The sequence below is a fragment of the Pseudochaenichthys georgianus genome, chromosome 20 (genome assembly GCF_902827115.2).
Source record: "Pseudochaenichthys georgianus chromosome 20, fPseGeo1.2, whole genome shotgun sequence".
NCBI lineage: Eukaryota > Metazoa > Chordata > Actinopteri > Perciformes > Channichthyidae > Pseudochaenichthys > Pseudochaenichthys georgianus.
Genome location: NC_047522.1, coordinates 11,754,521 through 11,778,206, shown reverse-complemented (window position 1 = coordinate 11,778,206; position 23,686 = coordinate 11,754,521).

Genomic DNA, 23,686 nt, shown 5'->3' with positions numbered 1-23,686 from the left:
ATGGCTCAACCTCACCAACCTCCCTGACCGAGAAAGGGAAGATGTGCTGGATATGTCCATCGTTCCCGAGGGAATTTTCGAGACGAAGAAGAAGGAGGACGAGGCACTCCACCTCTGCCTCCCTCGAAGGGTCCAGCCGCTGCCCTCGCAGCAGCAGTCCTTCACCCAAGCGAACTCTGCCCGGTTTAAAGCACCGGTCAAGCAGAGGTCGCAGCCCACCCCGAGTCCCCAGCCCAGGCTGGAGACAAGGGAAAGTTGGCCGAGAAAATCTCCGGTTCCGGCTGCAGCTCAGGCTCAGCCAACCCAGAATTTCGGCCAGCAGTCGAGGAAGAAGAAGCGAGCGGTGTGACAGCCCCTCCTTCTCCCCTCCGTGAATGTGTTCCCGCCGCCTCGAGAGATGCCTAAACACCATCCTCAAGTCCACACAAACACATGTCACATGTTGATTGATTCCTCTGTCATAAAACATTTGCCGCTGACGCATCCAGGCTTCAGGCCGAGGGCGCAGCTCCAAAAAATGAAAAGAAAATCAATAAAACCAATAAACAGCCCGCCAATTCTTCCCCTTTTGAGAGCAGCTACGGCATCTCTCAAAAGGCGGATTATTGACGGGTCTGTGAAGGCACCACCGCCACGCGCACGCACAGTGCCGACTGGGGCTTTAAGGGCACCACCGTCACGCGCATGCGCAGTGCCGGCTGGGGTCGTAAGGGCTCCACCGTCACACGCATGCGCTGTGCCGGCTGGAGCTGTGAAGGCACCGCCGTCACACGCATGCGCAGTGCCGGCTGGAGCCGTAAGCGTGACATCTCAGCTGGCTCTAAGGAGCATACAGCAGGAGATACTCACGACATCTGCCTGGGCTTCTCAAAACAGTTATACTTTATCTGTTTTCACAAGCCCAGAGAGAGTCAACCCATATTCTGGAGAGAGAGGTTCTCTCTCTCCTAGAAAGAAGGGTTTTATCTATAATGCCCGCCGAGCAGAGTCAGATTACGCAGACAAATATCCTCGTAAAGCACCCGCTCAACATGGGTCTCATAATAAAACTAAACCCAGCGCGCCACGGCGTGCGGAGATTATTGGTTATTATGTAATGCGTAGTGGCACTACACCCGACTTTTCTCGTGCGGGACGCGCCTACGGGTGCTGTCCTTTCACGGAAGGTGGTCACCACGGACGCATGTCAGACAGGCTGATAGGGTATTTACGAAGGTCGCCCGGTGAGAGGTCTCTAGAGCAGAGACCTCCAGCGGGCGCATGTAAATTACCCGGAGCTTTTAGCGGTGTTCCCCACCCTAAAACGCTTCCTGCCTTCTCTCAGAGGACACCATGTCCTCGTGAGGACAGACAACACGATATCGTGTATGAACCGCCAAGGGAGGTTGCGTTGTCTCCAGTCACACACACTGGCACACAAACTGATCCCTTGGAGCGGCAGACGTCTCCTCTCTCTGAGAGCGACACAGGTACCGGGAGTGATGCACCTCAGGACAGAACTACTGTCCTGTTACTAAGCAACGGCTCTCCCACTGGATTGTGGAGGCAATTGCTTTGGCCTATACGAGTCAGAATTTGCAAGCACCTTCGGGTCTGCGGGCTCACTCGACTTGCGGCCTGGCTACATCCTGGGCTTTGTTCAAGGGTGTTTCCATTCAAGACATCTGTGCAGCGGCGAGCTGGTCCTCGCCGCTCACTTTTGTCCGCTTTTACAGGCTAGATGTCTCCGCTCCAAGCGTGGCCCGAGCAGTGCTGGGCACCTTGTTGAGTCGGGACTCTACCTGTTCAATTCTGGTTGATCGGTGATTTTCGAGATAAGCTCGTCTGGCAATACGGGAGCTACAATATCCCATAGTGAGACATCGAACGGAGTCTTATGAATGAGAACTATAGGTTACTTACTTAACCCCAGTCCTCAGAGTAACATGAAGTGAGATATCTCACCAGACGGCCCTCCTTGCTATGGTGAAGCGAGAAGAGGTGCTTATTTTGAATGACGCATGCGTTGTGGCGCAAGCTACTTATAGGGGGTGATTTCCCCTGACGCTGACGTCAAGATCACCAGCCAATCAGGATTGGCTTAATGAGATTGTTGCTTCGGTTTGCTCCGCGATGAGGCGCATCCCATAGTGAGACATCTCACTTCATGTTACTCTGAGTGCTGGGGTTACGCAAGTAACCTATAGTTTTGAACAAGAGCAGTGATTTTTGGCTCGTAAGATGTCAATGCAATCCTAACGGCCCGTCCACACTACAGCTTCAAAAAAAGCTTGGAGCTGAGCGTGTCTGAAGCTTGACCAATAACCAATCACATGAATCTCCCGCCCCTGACACACAAGCAGCGGTTTGATTGGCTAGAGCTTGTACTGGCATATGATTTGATTGGCTGACGCTTCCACCGAAAGCTTCAGAAGCTTCAAAAGTTGAACATTGCTCAACTTTTGCAGCCTGAAACGCCAGGAAAGCTCCGCTCTGCTTCCCACAATGCAGTTCGGCGAAAAGTGACGTCACCCCATTCAAAGTGAATGGGCAGACGCGTTGTAAACCGTTTTTGAAGCTGTCGAAGCTGTAGTGTGGACGGGCCGTAATACATTGGTGAAGAGTGCTGTCAGCGAGTGCTACTTTTTATTAAGTTCATGTGTGAAAAGCTTGATTCCCATTTGTATGTTGATCCAAACATACTGAGCACACAGATCGCTACTTTCTGAATATTAGGGAACTGCTGTTTTATATGGGCTCAGAACAGTCTCATAATACACACATGCACACAGAAGGATTCACACTTGTATTTTTCAATGCACACACAAATGTGTTCAGTTTCATATGTATGTAAATAAAATCCAAATACAGAAAAAAGTTTTACATGTGTATTTTTGATCCTCACATATTTGTTTTCCGTTTAAATCCCCTGAACCTGCAAACACAAACCGCTCTCTGTGCACGGATCGCTGTGCATTCGTGTGTGGGTTTTTGAGACTCCCCTGACGGTCAGCCGATTCGTACTTGTAATTTTTCTATCTATAACCAATCAGATGTCTCCTCCATTCTAAGCCAATCACATGAGCGAGCCCCCACGAGGGTAGATTTATTGCGTTCATGACGTAACGCTTCATGTACGCATTTTGCGCAGTCCGGAGCTGACAGGTCCATGGAGCCTGCCTGCAGGCGCTAATCTCAGGACACCTCCACTCTCAGTACAGCGCCATTTTCCGAACAGGAAATGCACTCAAATACAAGCCTTTATATTATTAAGGTACAGCGCCACTTTCCGAACCATTGATGAATGCTTGTGTACACAAACACGGCAGGCAAAACCGTTTTAAATGTGTGTTTCCTGTGTGGCGAATACAGCTGCTTTATTTATGTCTGTATGAAGTTGAAGGGGGAATCGGCCGATATTCACTCTTAATAGTTTGATCGGTGCTCTCTATAAAGGCCGATCAGGAGAGCTGGATCTGATCGATATGGACATAAACGCCAGTGAAGTATAACCGGACGCGAGAGAGAGATCAGATCAGCTGCTGAGTCTGACGGAGACAGCAGCTCTGCATGATCACCTGATGCTCCGCCCTCTGTTAAGCAAGCTGACCGGACAGTGCAAAATGCGTATATGAAGTGTCATGAACGCAATAAATCATACCCTCGTGGGGGCGCGCTCATGTGATGAGAAAAAATTACAAGTATGAATCGGCTGACCGTCAGGGGAGTCTCAAAAACCCACACACGAATGCACAGCGATCTGTGCACAGAAAGCTGTTTGTGTTTGCAGGTGCAGAGGTTTTAAATGGAAAACAAATATGTGAGGATCAAAAATACATATGTACAACTTGTTTCTGTATTTGGATTTTATTTACATGTATATGAAATGGAACACATGTGTGTGTGCTTTGAACAACACAAGTGTGGATCCGGAAATACAAGTGTGTATTATGAGACTGTTCTGAGCCCATAGATTTTTGACATCACTCCAAAACTTCGCTGGCCCGTTAGTGCGCTGCTCTTGTGCCATGGTTATGCATGAATGCATGTCAATAAGTTCCAGTGTAAATTTCCCCTCGTCAATGCAGGGGACCACTTCCTTTGCTCTGGTTGATACGCCCCACTCTATTGCAACAGTGAAGGGGTCTCTGGCAAAGCCCATCACCTCTGTGGGCAGAGCAAGTCCATCCAATCGACCGGCAAAGTTCTCTATCAACCTCGCAATGAAATCTGTCATCACATCCGTGATTTGTGCTGGGGATTTGCTGAGCGTCGGAAAATGCATCATCCGACCCGTACTCAAGTCGGTCGCGAAAAGGTCCAGCTTGACTTGGGCAATGACTCGTGCATCTGCTCCACAAGATCAATGACCGTTTTGTCTTTGTTTACGCTTCAGTTGAGAGAGACATGTTTTAGAGTTGCAATCATAGGACCACCGTTACTAGCACCACTAGATGCACTTTCAAAAAACATGCTGCGTTGTGGTTTGGTGGTTTCTATGCAACGCGGAGTGTTGCGTTCATGGTCTGTACTAGTGTAGGAATTTGGCCACGGGAGGCTGGGCCACTCGGGCGTTGGTTCTGGGCCGCATCTGGCCCGCGGGCCGCCATTTGAATAGGCCTGGTCTATAGGCTGCAACATTACTGTGCAGAAGGGGACACTGAATGGTTTGGAAATCTATCTAAAGGGGAGAGTTGGCTTTATCTAGGCTTTGCACATATGTTGTCATGTGACCCTAAATTCATCAAGTAACTATCATTTATATTTGGCTGTGATGGATAGAAGCACCTGGTAAAGTGGAAAAAAAAATGTTTTCACAATAAACCTTTTTAGTTTTACATTTTCAACATGTCAGGAGTAATTACTGTTATGTCAAAGCACATTTATCCAGGCATACAAATATGTATCATACATGTTGGCTATTTGGCTAGGTGTGAAACCATGTGAATCATTTTGCTAAAGATTATCATGAATGACTTAGCTAGACAGTTTTTTTTTGGCAAGGGTGGAAAATTATCATAGCAGTGCCCAAAGAAAGTAATATGTACAGGTCAACCCTAGGGATGGGTACCGAAACCGTTATTTTGTACGTTTTATCGAACCAACTCCGTTTCTATCAGACGACCTGCAATCAACACTGATCAAGGCCGTGTGGATATGCCTCCACCTACATCACCTACCTCGATGCAGTCATTACCTGCTGTGTTCCACACATTGCCTCCAAATCTACAGCCCTTCTCTTTCCAGCCACCTTGTCAGCAACAAGCATCCCTCCTCAGTCCATCACACATTTACATTTTAATTTACATTAAAGTATTTCGTGAGGCCTTCTAAAATGTTTTTCAATATAATTAGGGTTGTAGTTGAAGAGTTTGTAAATTATTGCGTTGCCTGGCAATTTAATACATTAATGTAGCCTTTGTTTCTGCTAAAAGAGGTGTCGACCAGCTGGGGCAACAAGAAAATCGGCGAAATCGAGTGTGACTATTAAACAATAAATAATTATTATATTAATATTGACAATAACAACCGACCGTCGGGGAGCGTTCTCATGGCGTCTATTATCAACGCTATGGGAGGTCTATGAAGGTCTATGGGATGCCCTGCCCGTTGAAAACTGACTCTCAAGGGGTACCCTGTGCGTAATAGAGTGACGGGGAGGGGTCCTGACCGACCGTCAACATGTGACGGGTTGGGAGTGAGAACGTGTTGAATAAACACCATCCTTAATGCGCCTGCTGTGAAATATGGAGATGCAGGGAGCTTTGAGGACTTTGCTCTGTCAGTAAATAGCCTTGTTGTAGGCTTAACAGCCTGGATGGAGCAGCTAAAAGTGAACTCTTGTGCAGCTCTCATGTGGATAGACTGCTTGCTAAACTCCCATCCTCATACAGGGACAGCTTTGCAGAGTATTTTTTAACAAAATGCCTTCTGCAGAGTGGCACTACTAACACCTACACCAAGCGGCAAACTCTGGGGAAGAGCCGGGACGCCAATACGGAAGTGCCACACACTGCAGTTCATATATTGGCCGATAGGCGATGGCTGCAGAAAGGAGTTTCCATAGACCCCCATGTTAAAATGCCCAATTTTACAGCAGAAAAAAACATGTTTCTACCCCTGGCTCCATACATTTTTATTATCGATATAGTTAGATTCCACCTTCATGATTATGGATCTGTGAGTGAATTGTTTTCGAACACGACCCTTTTATTTATATTAGGTCTTAACGTTTTTGCATATATTAGGGCGTGGTCACTTTGATGGACACGTACATGCCTCATTTACATAAATACAGAATTATTTTAACAAATAAAATAACAAAAAACATCATAACAAATACAAAATAAAAGGTTTGACAGACAGCCATGCCCAGCATGGGCCTGGAGAGCTACAGAGTCCATTGGGGGAAGAGGGGGGGGTGGGATGTGGGGAAGAGGAAGAGCAGCCATGTTAACAGTGTTATGGCTACAGATGTAATATCTAACTCAACATTAGCCATGACAGTCTGGGCTTAGCAAGGGCCTTAGAATACATACTCTAAAGGCCAAATCCAAAAACAGTGAAACTGACATTTTAGCAGTTCATAGTCTTTGGAGGTGGTCTTTCAGGCAATTGGCTAGTGACTTAAAAAAAATATCAAAAGCCCAGTACTGTCATGTCTAATGTTGGAGTGTTCAACACTGACACCATTTAGGCTATGAACAAAAGTAGCCATAACACTGTTAACAAACTTCCGGGCCTTGTCAATTTTTACAGGATTTGCACCAGCCCTCCACCCGCGCCTCTGGGAGAGCATGATCTTCATGCCAGGGTGCCAGCTGGTTCAGCAACTGAAAACTGGGCACATCCCCCAAGTCATTGCCGCCACAGTGGATGAGGAGGACATCCGGGACTGCTCTTCCTCGCAGGGAGTAGGAAAAGAAAGGGAGGACACCTCTCCAGCGCAGTCCACCCCAACCGAACCAGCACACCCTCAGGTCGAGGCCAAGGTTGCTGCCGATGGTCTCTGTAGCTCTCTGGGCTCCACGCCGGACATAGCTGTCTCCGATTATCCATACAGTCACTATGGGAGGAAAATAAACGAGAGTAACAAATGCTTCAGATAATGAGGAATATCAAATTAAGTATAAAGGGTTGCTCATTTTGTTCCTTTGACAATAACATACAAAATAACTATGAAATCACACCTGTATGGTTAAAAGTAACAAGAGAGCAAAACCTCAAAAAACAGATTAACAGCACACAGTTTGTATATATATTTATATACTGTGTACACATGTATATATACATATATGTATAGTATGTTTGTGTGTAATGTCAACCATCTGAAGTCATGTAAAGTAAGCCAGGACCATCAACTTAGAGGTTGTGCAGTTTGGCGTGGAGGAGGTTGCCATCTTCTATTTTCTTAATGCTGAAAGAAATAAAAATGGTTTAATCAATATAAAAGCACCTTTCTTTTTCTACAGTCATATTTCATTAATTAAATTTAATTCACGCAACACTGGCTATATCTCTGCTAGTTTACAAAGTTTAGTTACAAATGACATTTATATTTGAAAAATGGTGAAGCACTTAAAAAACAATTGTATAGTGTAGGTTCAAGAACATTTAAATCAAAAGGACAAGTTTTGTAAAGTTACAGGGTATCTTACCTTCAGAATATGCCGGGAACGAGGAGCAGTGACTGCAAGCTGGGTTGTTAGCATAGACTGTGTTGTTAGCATAGGTTGTTAGCTTAATACTGAGAGCATGTTAGCTTAGCTGCTTAGCCTGAGCTAGGTCTGGAATGTCACACTCGTTGGCAGCAGGTCCCGCCCTGTCCCGCCTCGGCTCCGCCTCAGCACCGCCTCTTTGCCCTTATTTGGAGCAGGCGGGAGAAGGCGGGAGTTAGACTCTGACGTCACTGTCGAGCCGTTAGTAGCCGACTCCGCCTACTAAGGGCTTCACGGCAACTCTGCAGAATCCTATGGGTGACGTCACGGACCCTACGTCCATTTATATATACAGTCTATGACCTACACACTCCCTGATCTTGCTGTGTAGTTAGAGAGGAAATCACAAGCAATCCAGATATCCAGGCGAGCTACAGAGAGCTACACTGCGGACAAGCCACATTCAGAGCACAAGGAGCAAAAACCATTCAAGCCCTCAAAACCTCAATCTTCAGTTTATTATGGCACTGATCGAGTCCCAGATAAGCGCTTTACTGACTAACACATCTTCTTCTGGGAAGAAAGAGACAACAAAAGATAAGAAAAGGGAACGTTTCAAGCCCTTTTGTCCCTTCTGCAGTAGTACAGAGCACTATCTGAGCTCATGCCCGGACTTCAGCAAGCTGACAAACACACAAATAACAGCATGGATACAAGACAATAAAAGATGCTGGAAGTGTGGCAGGGGGTATCAACCTGACAACTGCACTCTGAAGAAACCTTGTGCCACATGTGGTGATCAGCATCTGCAGATTCTGCACGAGTCTATATCCAGCACAAATAAAAGTGTCCTTGCAGTGAGTACAGTATCCAGCGCCATCTACTTGGATCAAGTAACACACTCTGGCCGAGTGATGTTAAAGGTGGTGCCAGTGAAACTCCACAGTAAAGGCAAAACACTATCCACACATGCTATCCTGGATGATGGGTCCGAAAGAACCATCGTTCTCCAATCTGAAGTGCACTACCTGCAACTGGACGGGGCAGAGAAGTCCCTCAAACTTCGCACTATCAGGCAGGAGGTGTCTGAGCTGCAGGGAGCCTCTGTGTCATTTGATGTGTCAGCACCAGGATGCCCGCAGGTGAGACATTACATCAGCCATGCCTTCACTGCTAAATAGCTAGACCTTGGTAAGCAATCCTGCCCAATGGATCTTATACAGCAGAAGTATGCCCACCTTGGACATATTCCAGTTAAAGCATTCAAAGGTGTACAACCTATGCTTCTGATAGGCTCAGAAAACCCACAGCTTATCACTCCAACATCGCCTATCAGGATGGGGCCCCTAGGCAGCCCTGTCGCTGTAAAAACAAAGCTTGGTTGGGCTATACAGGGACCAGCTACTTTCCTCCATCAGCCCGCTGAAGCCACCTGTCTTCACACCTCATCATTCCATGTTCCCTCTCAAGACCTGCGACACAGCGTCGAAAGACTATGGCAGCTAGATGTACTGCCATTTCGGCCTGAAAGAGAAGTCACTCGATCTAAGGAGCTGACAGAGGCAGATAAATGGAGATATGTGCCCACAAAACACAATCCTGCACATGATCTGACCCGGGGAAAGACACTCCTGGATCTCTCTGCACCGAGTCAGTGGAACCAAGGCCCTGACTTTCTCAAACAGGCACCGGAATGTTGGCCAATTCAGCCTTCACAGAGAACAAGTGATGAAAGTGAGTTAAAGAAGTCTGCATTCTGCGGTTAGGGTTAGTCGCCAGGCTACGTCTGCACCAGCCGCCATTCTGGTCTACGGGTGTTGACTATCAACTGCCCTTTAGCATCAAAATAGGCAGACGACAGGAAAAACGCTGGGGAATTATCTTCAAATGCCTCACTACCAGATGTGTTCACCTGGACCTGCTGGCCAGCATGGACACAGACTCTTTCCTGGCCCTGCGTGGCGTAATTTCACGACGAGGAAAGCCCTTTGAAATAATAAGTGACCAAGGTACAAACTTCAGAGGTGGAAACCGGAAGCTGCAAGAGGCTTTTGCTGCTCTGGAACTGTCTCTGCAAGAACAACTGAGTGAACAAAGTATCACTTTCCGCTTCAATCTCCCACTATCTCCACACTTCGGTGGCACCTGGGAGCGTGAGATTTGATCCATCAAAGCTGCACTCCAGGCATGGGCGTTGCAGCCATTATATGAGGGTGGGACAAGTCCCCCCCACCTTTTCAAATGATTAGTTTAGACCCCCCACTTTTACCATGTGGAAAGTCCCTGAATTGGTCTATCCACTCGCCGCACTTTGTAGAGCGCTGTGTCAGTGCTTCACTATCAAATCCATTCCACTTGCTTATTGAGAGAATGCCCAAATCAATGAAACTCCGTACCATGTTTTCACTGCTACTTTGTACCAGGGCAGATTCTCACATAGTGCGCGGCATGTTCAAGGAGTGTTGCCATAGTTGGACAGCTCAGATCTGTTGTATGAAGCGATGCCGGTAGCGGAGGTAAGGCACACACACCAAGTGTTCAGGAAATGATTAATACAGCGAAAATCAAAGCTGACGATCTCTTGGTTTGATATGTTTTCTCCCCCAGACAACATGGACATAAGAATATTTTTTTCAAAGAAGAGGAAAGTAAGTCATCAGCTGGTAGCAGTTAATCAGTTAACAGTGATGGCGGCGGCGTCTCACTTCTGGAGAGGAGTTTCGTCTTTATGTCATGATAGAGAGATACAAACAGGGTGGGATTTTCACGGAGGCCATGACGGCCATGGCCGTCGTAGCCCCTCGGTCTGGCCGTTATGCCCCACAAATAATTGTACGTCCTACGGCCACCATGGCCTTTGGGCCCCTCACACTGTTAAAATCTTGAAGTTGCTTTAAAAGCATCAGAACAGTGGTTTCTGAACTGCATTATGCTGCGTTCACAACGGACGCGATGCGAATATTCGCATTGCTCTAACCGCTGGAGTTTCACCGCGGCTGTCAGCAGTGTTTACTCCTGTCACAGGGCGCGCTGGAGAGGGGGCGGGGCTTACATCCATGTAAATACTGTGGTGGAAACCGACAAACTTAACCTATTTTACCGTGATTTAATTGTAATACACGTTTCAAATGATGCCGAATTAACTAAATACTGGTAACGGTTAGTAAAAAACATGCTTTGACAAGTGTGCAGACAAGACGGCAGGCAAAAAACCTTTTAAAATGCATGTTTTCTGAATGGAGATCGGATCGATCAGACTAAACTAACGTTGTAGCTGCTCCGTCCAATCTCACACCAACGTCCTAAAGACAGACATGACACAGACAGTCTGTGGTATACACACACACGAATGATATATGTGCAGAGTTTGACCCTTGAAGGCTGTTTCTTCTGCTCTGAAATGGAATCTATTTGTTACATATTAATAGAATTTGTGATTTGATTTCGGATTTGTGAATGGGAGAAGTAGTAGATGGAAAACATACCAAACACTAATTATTCAAAGTAAAGTATTTCATTTTATACACGGTAATATTAAGGAGGCATAGGCCTATAGGATGGTATAATGTTTGACATTATTGATAGAAAAAAAGTGATTTGTTTTCCATGTCATTCGTGTGTTTTTCTTATCAGAAAGTTTATTTATTTCTAAGCTCCAAATCCAAATGTTTCCCTCAATGGCCTTTGTGCCCTAGCATGTGGCCTTTCCGCCCTGAAAAAATGTGTGACACCAAAGGCCAAATGGCCTTGCCCCTAAAATGAAGAAAATCCAAGCCTGGATACAAATACTGAATAGTTTAGATGAGAAAAGGCATTGAAATGCCAGGTTACTAGTATTTATAATGTAAACAGGGAACATGAATAACCCGATCTCTCTGTGCTTATGTAAACACCATGATGTCTATGTAGAGACGCAGTCAGTGTGTTTGACTGGAGCCTCAGTTCGATAAGAGATTATTTTCTGATTTCTTTAACTTCGGTACTCTCTCTCAAAATGGTAATGTGCATTATGTTTTAATTATACTTCTTATCATTCAGAAACTTTTTGTGTGTGTTTATGTTTTACATAGTGCTTATAGGCCATGTCCATACCAGTATTCAGTTAACTATTTATTTTCTGTGCACATTACATAGACTAGCTATTATTCTACCTACTGCTTGAGACTTTGAGTCTTCAAAATGTCCAATGTCACAGACTGGGACTTACTTTAGAGTCAGTTGTATTTACATTCATTATGACTTGTTATGATTCAATGTGAAAGAGTATACTGCTCAATAAATAATGATCACTTCACCACCTCTCTTGACATCTAGGCGCTTGAGAGTGAGTCAGAGGCAGAACACAGGGACAGTGGAGAGAGGTCCATTGCTGAGGTGAGTGATGAAAGGGAAATGACAGTTTAGAGTAAATTGTGATGTGGACTCTCATCCCAGAATTTGAAGGAAATCAGTGGGGATATTAAACCGGAAACATTTCAGGCACCAATATAGACAGAAGAGCAACATTTATTTGAACATTTAAGTCAATGATACCATTCCTAGGTGAACTTAACATCTGTATGGAGTCAGATCAGTCTCAATATTAATAAATGCTCACAGAAGGATTCACAAATGTATTTTGCGATGTATATATAAATGACTCTCCACAACAATATCTCTCAATGCACAATATTGTTATTGTTGTATATAAATGTACAAAAAATGGGCATTTAAACTGCTTTTTATTAATTCAAAGACGGCTCTGAATTAATAATCAAATATGTTTCCTTTCTTTACTACTGGATGAAATTACAAAATGTACCCATCATTTTCCTCATGCTAGTATAGCCACATAAAAGTATCAAACCACCTGTTAAAATACACCAGAATACAGGAAATCTATTTTTTTTCCGGTGGGGGGCGACCCCCACACCCCCCGTTAAACCCCCCCCCCCCCCACATTCAGGATGCTTCCTACGCCCATAACTCCAGGTAATCCTAAAGGGTCAGATCGTGTCAGAGGAAGTGCTCCTCACCGTCCTCATCGAGGTGGAGGGAATCCTTAATTCAAAGCCACTCGGCTACGTATCATCTGACATCGCAGACGAGGATCCCATTACTCCAAATCTGCTGCTCATGTGGCGGCGAGATGCCTCTCTCCCTCAGGCAACATATGGCCCAGGAGAGCTTCTCGGCCGACGTCAATGGAGACACAGCCAAGTCATCGCAGACCAGTTTTGGACTCAGTTCACACAGCGCTACCTGCCAAGCCTGCAGCAGCGTCATAAATGGCAGCAGTCCACTCCAGATTGAACTGTGGGGCAAGTGGTAATGATTGTAGACGCACAACTTCCACATGCTCTGTAGGCAGGGTGATGCTGAGCCCTGATAGAAGGATCAGGGTGGCAGATGTGTCTATAGGAAAGTACACCTATCGTCGTTCGGGCGCTAAGCTCATCATAGATGCCTGCTGAGGATCATAGATGCCTGCTGAGGATAATACATCATAGTCTCAGGGATTTTTATGTGCTGCACACATTAGGGGGCGGCTGTATAAAACTCCCCCTTTACTTGGACTGTTCCTTGCACCCCCTAATATGGGCCTGAATAGTTTCAACCATGTTGCAGCACTAACGTGCACTTGTTGTCGTAACAGGATCGCAAAGACACTAGTAGCGATCGGACAAATGAGAGTGTTGTATTTTGTGTGGTGTGGACATGCGTGCATGAAAATATAACACACCCATCCAATTACCATTGCATGTAAAATTCACTACCCTGGAAATCAATAAAGTAGTTCAATTGGAACAGCCTGTGGAAAGCCGTTCTTCCTCGCACGTCCGTCGCCGACACCTTCTAACAGAGGACAGGAAAATCTAGCTGCAGCATGACCCGTATACTTTTTCACGCCGTGTTCTCAACACCTTCTAATTTTCCAGTGTAGCTTCAGAATCTTAATACTTGGCCTGTGCTAATGTTACAAACAAAATAAAAACTCCAAACTCTTCAAGTGAACTAAATCACATATTTCAATAGCTCTGAATTTCTGATGAGCATCAGTGTTATTCCTAAAAAAAATCCTTGAAATCCCTTTTTAAAATCAAAATATAATAATGAACTACTCCTGTTTGTGGTAAAGACACACACTAATGTTATGATACTGTCAAAGTGAATGATTTCCTGTGTGTCTCTGTTCTGTAAGGTACATCATTCTCTGCTTGGATCGTGTGCAGAAATCTCATCAATTGTACCTGGTGTTATGGATTCATTTTGTCTTTACTCCTAGACATTTAACCTTATGTTGTGTGTTGACATTTACGACCATCCCTGCTTCTAATCTCCCGTAAGGAATGTGTTAATGCAGTTGTATGTTGATACTAGGGTTTATGGCCTGACACCAGTGGGCACAAGGGGGGTTTTCTAAGCTCCAGAGACGTGAGAGACATCTTCTGTGTCTGCAGATGTTTTACGCCCATCTCCAATATGTGGATTTGACTCTCTGTAAAGTAGTTAAAAGGTCTACCAAGATGCGAGGGATGTAACGATATACCGAATATCGCGGTAAATAAACGTCCCAATACCGTCGTGAGACTGACAAAATCTACCGCGATTTAAAAAAATAATTAATTAAAAAAATATATATATTTCTTTTTTTAAACACTTTTTTTTGTTTTAAACCTTTATTTAACCAGGTGGTCCCATTGAGACCGATCTCTTTTTCAAGAGAGACCTGTCCAACATGGCAGCAAGTAGGTTACAACATGAACATAAAACAACAGATAACACAAAAGGACATGGTATTTACAGGGCTACATTTACATACCTAGAGACATTGACAAGTACCAACAGTATATTTATATCTCGCTCTGTCAATAAGCCTCACCTTCTTGGCAAAACTGTATTGTTTTTGTAGTGGTGGAGAGACAATGCACAGTTGCTTTTATTGAAAAAAAAAATAGAATTTTGTTCCGCCCTTTATTATATAATATCGCGATAAATACCGTACCTTGGACTTGTTATCGCGATATTATCGTACCTTGAGTTTTTGGTATCGTTACATCCCTATGCGAGGCTGATGAGATTTGACTTGGCAAACCACCCGTGCAGTCTGAACCTTTAACTGTGTTACTTATGATGTGAATTTCTTTGGCCGATGCTTGTATTAAATATCAGTGATTGACATCAGAACTCCTGCTCGTCCCGTGTCTCCTTCATGAGTCGGTGACTCCCACTGCATTGTTACACAGCAGTTTCCTCCACAAATTGGCGTTGTCGGCAGGATACCAACAAATATTCAGAAACTGGTAAGTGTAATTTCAAATCCACATTTGGACATTGCCTTACCAGAATCTGTGATTGACGGTATTCTAAAATTATCTGTGAAGCTGAGCGGCTGAATTTCGTTTTTGGTTAATGAACATTTGGGGATAAAAAAAACCCAGGGAATCAGTGTCTGGGGATTTTTATCCTGGCTGATTCCTCTGTGTATGCTGCTCGGGACGGAAGTACCATACAAGCACGCACAGCTCATGTTCAGAGTGACCTTAAAGAAAGGCATCAGTAAAGTGGAACTTCTGTTTGAAAGCAATGTAAAGATTTGTATTGAACGAATCGCCGAATTCTGGGGGTTTCAGCGGCCAACACAGCAGTTAAAAATAAGCAGCCCAAGATATTTCCCCCCATTGCCTCTGTCAGCAGGGCTGCAGAAGCAGCCGCGGGTGTGTGTGTAAATATCCCCCCGTGTCTGGGTGGCTGCAGCCGTGCAGCTGAGAGGAAGAAAGTCACAGCCTTTTGTCTATATCTTTAACTCACACCACCGCCGTCTCTATTAAAAACGAGATGGTCTAAAAGCACTCGTTGTTTGTGACCGTCTTCTACATTGCTGGCAAGGCCGGGGCAGCGCGAGGTGCGTGCATCACCCGGTGCGCCACAGCTCTCTACTCTGCTGGAGGAACATTCCCTACATTGCTTTGCTTGGAAGCGTTCCCTACGTTGCTGGAGCAGCTGGTGGCAGTCCGGGGTGCATACATACAATTATAGGCTAATTGATCACAGGTGGGCAGTGGCAAGCAAGAGGATAAGCTAGTTATCACTAATGGACGGTCTTCAGGCACGATCTTAGCACTTGACGCGCGAGTCAAGGTGCTCCATTTCTATAATTCCCTACCCCCTCTGAAACCTCTTAATTCGGACTAAATTGAGCTGAATGATCTTTGCTGTCACGCTGGTATTTATTGTGAGTTCGTGTTTGTTTGTCCAAATTGCAGTGTTGACTTTCTTGTACTAATCATAAAAATGGCTAATCATGTGTCCACACCCAAGCCAGTTGTTAAAGCTAAAACACACACACACACACACACACACACACACACACACACACACACACACACACACACACACACACACACACACACACACACACACACACACACACACACACACACACACACAATAAAGGACAGACCCAAGCTAGACCAGTGCACCCTCCACAATTCACAACAGACAACCAGAACTACACACACATGTTTTCCCCAAATATGCCGTCCGGGATAGTCGGCAGAGCTGTAGGCTGGAATCATGTGATGCCTTTTACAGCGCTGATGTGCGAATTTTCATAGCGGAACAATCAGAGAGGGAAAACCTAGTTTGAATGGCCATACACAGGCACTTTTGACATGAGTGTGCTGTGGCAAGCGTTTCAAATTGTGGATGATGATCCAAATCCCTCTTGGGACACAGTGTACATGAAATAATGTGTGAGAGCATGGATGTCTGTGGGAGACAAAAAAGGATTTCATGACAAAAAGAGCGAAAGTGGAGGTGACTGCGAGTGGGGCTCCAGTGAGCTCAGAATGCTGATTGATAATGTTTCCAAATGTGTTGCGGGTTGTCACTTGCTTAGCTTGGAAGCCGCTTTTGACGTCAGAGCAGAGAACATGTCCAAAATAAAAGAGAGGCATGGCAAAGATGTAGCGGCCATAGCTAAAGCTGTAATTTTTTACTGGCTTAAGCGCCAGGGCAAAGCTCCCCTCCCGTCAAAAGTGATTAGCATCTTGGCAGACGCAGGGGTCCCACTGACACAGAGCATGGTCAAAGAGCACACTGTAACTATGCCCCAAAGTGATCCCCACCACAGACACAAATGAACCAAATTATATTGCCAGAAACTCAGATAACGACTTGCTAATGACAGCTGCAGCTATCGTAAATGACAGACAGGTAGAAGTACAGAGAAGGGAACAAGAAATACTAGACGCACACGTAGAGAAGAACGCAGTTTTACAGGACATGTCCTATCACAAGAGCGAAGGTGAGACTTCTGATTATTCAGGAGAGTCATCTCCAGCACGAAGCCCCCCTGCTCTGTTAGAGGCACTCAAGGAAAAAAGGATCACAAGACAGGCGGCACACGCAGCGCTAGAGCGAAACACACATAGTGCAGCGCAGAAAGAAGCACTAATTTCCCCGAAAATCCTGATAGGACAAGTCCCGGTTTATAAACCATGGACTCCCTCAGAGGTTATCGATGTCAAAAGACACGCTCCCAACCCCACTAAAAACCCAGATGAGTATCTATCATGGCTGACTAATGTGTGTATGGTGTACAACTGTCTCGTGCATGATGTTAAACAGCTGATCGTTCTCACATACAAGGCAGAATGGCCCACGTGCAAAGATGAGTTTACATTTCCAGTGTGCACAGACCCAGGAGATTGTCCCGTATCACAGTCCCTCATTCAGTGGCTAGACACTGACGCAGCCAAAGCTATCAAAGCATGTGCTAAAACCCACACTGATTTCCCCCAAGTGATGGCTTGCATCCAGGGCCCTACAGAAACAGTGCCAGAATGTATCTAGAGATTCATAACAGTGTGGGACAACAGTGCAGGCTTTAAAAGAGAGATCAATGATTGTTTTGTAGTACAGAGCTTATTGCATAACCTTATCCCAGAGACAACTCAGGCGTACATGTTAGCCACTGTTATCTGTGTTCGTTATTCTCGCGTCCAGGAGAGAAGCTTTAAAAAAGGAGACTAAATGAGTCTCTGAGTAGGTTCAAATGGTTACTTTAATTAAAAATATGGCGCGGTAATGTTACAAACAGAAGAATGTTCAGGTCAGATAAACAGCTGTGATCTGGCTCTCGCAAGCGAAGGAAAGAGGCCGAACCCCTCTGGTCCAGCTGTTATATATCCTCTGCTGGCTCCTCCCTGCGGGCCGGCTCTCCACGTTTTAATGTCCGTTGTTACGTTAAACAGAGGATTCAGACATTGTACATTCAATATATACTTAAACACGCCTCTTCTCCTCATATTCTCTTTCATCACTTTTCTTTTAACACATTGTAAATGCTGTAATCAATACTCTGAAAAATACAGAAAATACTTCACGGCTGGTTTGGTTTCCGGTTGTTCCGGATGTTGTCACATGCTATACCCACATCTGTAAACAATAACGTACTCAAATAAACTGTACCTTCATTTAATATTCATCAATAATAATATCTCGACGTCTATAGTTGTAGTGTTGAAATCAGTAGGTTTCGGTGCAACATCATATCATATCGCTGCTAAATTCACCTCTATAGTAAATGGTATATTAGCCTCATGCAAATGCTAACCGGAGATGAAAGATTTTCAGAATAAAAGCTTAACAACTGGTTGTGCACAAGAACTTCTGGTTTTTCAGTATAAAACAGCATTTATACTGACGGTATGTTTAAGGTACTTTATGTCATTAAAAACATTGATTTTAATTTCTAACAGCCCCTCCTTACACACCTAAAAGGTGTATAATACTGAAATCAATGAGTTTGTCATCTCAACTTTGCATAGTACATAACTCATATCAAAAACATACAATCAAATTGAATGGTTCAAATAGCCTCAACTTTACAAAAATACAAAAAATACTTTGGTTGTGTTCAAACATAAAAGTGTTCCCTTGTGCATAACTTCTAGTGTTAACATTCAATATGTTTCTTCAAAATAGCAGCAATGGCTTGGTATTAGAACATTTCTTCCTCCCTCCTTTCACAGAAACCGTTCTCATACCACGCTCAGTGTAAAGGCACTTGTTTTTACAAAGTGAAAAGAAACAACCCATTTTAGAATAGCAATGATTTATAAAACACGAGATCCATCATATTAGAATAGTATAAAATAATAAAGAATAAAATAAAATATCCTGGATGGTGTAAAGTAAATTGGAACGAAAAAATACACTATCTTGGTATAGTATAAAATAAATTGAAATGGATTCACTCCATTTTAGCATTTTAGTTTGCTCACTTCTTCACATGATATCATTTAAAGAATCACATTGGCTGGACATTCATTGAACAATCTCATCTCTGAACATCGCTATCATTTAACATCATTCAAACTAACTCATCATTTTCCTCAACATCTGTATATGGGGGTGGATCATCCTGTTCTGCTAGCATTTGTAACTGTCTCCTTATGAGAAATGTACCCTCCCTCCTTTCATACCATTTAAGGTATGAAAGTAATATGTTCTCTAGAAGAGGCCGTCGTGATCAATCAGTATTTTAGGACATGGAATGAATGCAACATCTAAGCCTCCCCTGGGCGCCCCTATGCTATCCTTGTACCCTGGAGCCTAAACTCCCCCTGGGACTGGTCTCTTAGCCCTACTGGCTTTGGGGTGTTTCGCCATGTTGATTAAAAACATCACTGGCTGTGCTAGTGCACAGGTCCCAGCCAATCCTGTGGCAAGACTGAGTACAAGGTTTTAGTTCCACGATACCACCAAACATCTACTCTAGGGTACGGCATTTTAGACAGTCATTTCTGGGAGAAGATTTTGGTCAGTTACAACAGTTGTAGAATTTCATCACTTAAAAAGTCCTACTTCAGTAGCTTTGGGTGGTCTGTTCTAATGCAGTGATAAAGTCCCTGAAATGGTGTGAAAACCGGTGGAATATCACTAACGCATTACACTAATTTATTTTCAATTCGGGTCTACTTAAATAACAATGCTGACCCCTTTAACAGTGTGTGGAACCTTGGGTGCCCTAGCATGTGATAATTACTCCCTCCTTTAACAAGGACTTTAAAAACAGAAGTCATTTCATTAATGGTTTGTAGTTCAATTCAGGAATTTTCACTCATGGCAGATATGTTTCTCCTTTTAAATAACATCTATAAATGTCAGATCATCACTGATTAAATGGATGAGCATTAGGAGGTGGTGGCACTTGTCTTTTAAAACTCATACTCTGGTGCCGTGCGCTCCCTCTGAAGCTGCAAGTAAGATTTAAAACATCTGCAGGGTGGGTTGAGCGACCCCTTCTCCCTGAACGATATTTGTTGTCAAAAATATGCACCATTAAAATGAGTGATCCAAGGCATGTATTACTCCCAATTATACTAGTTTTTCAAAATTAAAATGTTCAATCGCTCTTTGCCTAGTGTCTTTTTTAAAACTCTACATCTTGGATGACAAACAAATGTTGTTTCCACCTCAACAGTTCTATGGTAATAACCATGCTACAATGGTGAAATCAATACTCTAGATTTGAATACTTTCTTTGGCTTGGTTCTAGCTCTACCTTTAACATTTTCCATTCAAATAAAGATTTGTCTGCTATCTATATTGTAACAAATTAAATCTTCCCCAAATGCTCACATGAATAAGAATCTCTAAAAGAATAATTTGTTTATATGATGAAAAGATTGAATAATATGTTCTACCCTCAGTGTGTTTTTAGGATTATTTTCTAATAAGTGTGTTTATATGTAAACTCACTCACTCCCGTTTTCCTTCTCTCCTCCTCTGGTTGTCAAGCCACGACCTCCTCACGTTCTGTTGGCCCATGCCAACTCCTCTGGTTCTGTCCTCTCCTCTGTCCTGCCTTCTCCTCAGTCCATCCGCTCTTGAATCCTTCCGCTGTAACTCTTTTCAGTGGCCCAACTGCTTTGCATTTCATCTCCTCCTTTTCAGTCTATACGCTGTTTCATGGAGGGCGTATTCCGCTCTCATGTCCCACACTCTGCTCTTGTGCCAAATCTCGTGGCTCAGTTTGGAACTTCATGTCCTGTCCGAGGGACCGATGAGAGTTTGCCTCTTTGTCAGCATGCTGGTTTGGTTCTGGATGCCTCAGGTGGAGATGGTTCTGGATGCCTCAGGTCGTTGTTGGTTCAGCTCGGGTTCTCTGTCTGTTCGATGGAGGAGGAGGAGTCTCCTGTGGTGAGGTCATTTGTCTGAAGATGGGGTCGTAGCATTCTGACAGGCAGAGAGAGAGAGAGAGAGAGAGAGAGAGAGCGAGAGAGAGAGAAAGAGAATGTTCAATCGCTCTTTGCCTAGTGTCATTTTTAAAACTCTACATCTTGGACGACAAACAAATGTTGTTTCCACCTTAACAGTTCTCCTATGGTAATAACCATGCTACAATGGTGAAATCAATACTCTAGATTGGAATACTTTCTTTGGCTTGGTTCTAGCTCTACCTTTAACATTTTCCATTCAAATAAAGATTTGTCTGCTATCTATATTGTAACAAATTAAATCTTCCCCAAATGCTCACATGAATAAGAATCTCTAAAAGAATAATTTGTTTATATGATGACAAGATTGAATAATATGTTCTACCCTCAGTGTGTTTTTAGGATTATTTTCTAATAAGTGTGTTTATATGTAAACTCACTCACTCCCGTTTTCCTTCTCTCCTCCTCTGGTTGTCAAGCCACGACCTCCTCACGTTCTGCTGGCCCATGCCAACTCCTCTGGTTCTGTCCTCTCCTCTGTCCTGCCTTCTCCTCAGTCCATCCGCTCTTGAATCCTTCCGCTGTAACTCTTTTCAGTGGCCCAACTGCTTTGCATTTCATCTCCTCCTTTTCAGTCTCTACGTTGTTTCATGGAGGGCGTATTCCGCTCTCATGTCCCACACTCTGCTCTTGTGCCAAATCTCGTGGCTCAGTTTGGAACTTCATGTCCTGTCCGAGGGACCGATGAGAGTTTGCCTCTTTGTCAGCATGCTGGTTTGGTTCTGGATGCCTCAGGTGAAGATGGTTCTGGATGCCTCAGGTGGAGATGGTTCTGGATGCCTCAGGTCGTTGTTGGTTCAGCTCGGGTTCTCTGTCTGTTCGATGGAGGAGGAGGAGTCTCCTGTGGTGAGGTCATTTGTCTGAAGATGGGGTTGTAGCATTCTGACAGGCAGAGAGAGAGAGAGAGAGAGAGAGAGAGACAGAGAGAGAGATTTTTTAGATTTTTGAAAACACTTTTATTTAGAATTTCAACAAACAAACTAAAATGTCCGCTTATTTACATTGCGAGAGAAATTCCATTGTTTTCCTTACACAAAGACACAGTTAAACGTGAGCTCCTCCCCCACCACAGAGCACACAGCTGTAGTGAAACACCACCGGGTTAAGAACTCTTCCATGCTTCTCATCAGACAGTGAAACCTAAAATCTACGCTCACTCGTGCCTTTACCAAAGATAAAAACATGTGATTGATCTGCTGACCGGCTGTACTGTTTATTTTGTTTTTCCTGATTTTGTAGATCGATATTTTTGCCTGCCCCACAATAAAATTCAACAGTTCCCACTTCCCTGCATTCTGCTTCTTGTATCCAGCACCACAAATGAAAGCAGTCTCTGTAAAAACCTCCCCACAGTCTAAAAACACAGTTTTTAAAACATTAAAAAGAGGCTTCAGTCTGTGACAGTCCAGGTAGCAGTGAGTGATTGTCTCTCTGTGAGTGCAGAACGGACACTCGGAGGACACGGTGGAGTTTATCTTCGACACAAAGGCATTAACGCCCAGGGCCCCGTGGAGGATCCTCCACTGCAGGTCTCCTGACCGCTTGTTCAGTGGAGGTTTGTAGAAGAGCCTCCACACTGGTTCACAGGCCCCCGGGCCGTTAAGCCTCTGTTTCCACACCGTGTCTCTCCTCTCGCTTAGCTTCTGTTTGTTCAGTGCCAGAGTGCAGAGTCTATAAAAACCTTTCCCATTCAGCATGTGGAAGTCCGCATGGAGTCTGTGTTTTAGTCCATCCTGGTCTGCTAAAATCCCAATGTCCGGAAAAGGGTCCCCTTCATCAGGGGTTTCCTTTCTGTTGGAATACTCCCGCAGCATCTCCATCTCATCGTCAGATAGCCTTTGAACCCACTCGTTCAGGATGGTTCTGGTGTGGCGGGCCGACTTCAGGCCGAGCAGAGAGGCCACGGCCTCGGTGTTGTGGAGTCCAGGACCTGCAGCATCCACGATGTTCCTCAGCTTCACGACCCCAACGGACTGAAGCCTCTCAGTGAGTGCAGGTCTGCTGCCGTCCTGGACGTCCAGCCGGGCCCCCCACACCAGAGGCTCTTCCAGGAGCCAGAACAGAGATGCTGCGGGACCCACTCTGGCCCATTTAAAAAGTGTCCATACTTTAAAAAGTCCTTTGTAAAACGGAGGCAAAACACACACACGAGTAAAATCACAGTTTGTTAAAAACAATGACGCATCCAAACCCAGGCCTGCAACCCCCCTTAAAATGGTGCTTGCTACCGGCCCCCAGACGACATCATCGTTTCCTGTCAGGTATCTTTGTAAAAACTGGAGTTTAAAAGCAGCTGCTCGACTCTCCAGGTGCACCAACCCTTGCCCCCCTAATTCCTTTGGCAGGTACAGCGTGCACTGAGGAACCCAGTGCAACTTGTCCCAAAAGAAATTTAAAATAATGCCTTGTAGCTTTTTTAAAAGACCAGCAGGGGGCTCCACACACTTTAACTTATGCCAGAGGCTGGATGCTACCAGGTTGTTGATGACTAGCACCCTGCCTCTGTAGGACATGTGGGGAAGCAACCAGCGCCACTTGTTGAGCTTCCCCTCCACCTTTTCTAAAACCCCTTCTCAGTTTTTCTCCAGTGTGACCTCATCTCCAAGATGGACCCCCAGATAACTTAGACCCCCCCTCTTCCATGTCAACCCACCTGGGAGTTGAGGGAGGCCACCAGTCCACTCCCCCACTGCTAGGGCCTCACTCTTAGCCCAGTTGACCTTTGCAGAGGAGATCTTTTGGAAAGTATCCACCACCTGCCCTAGCTTTAAAACATCCTGT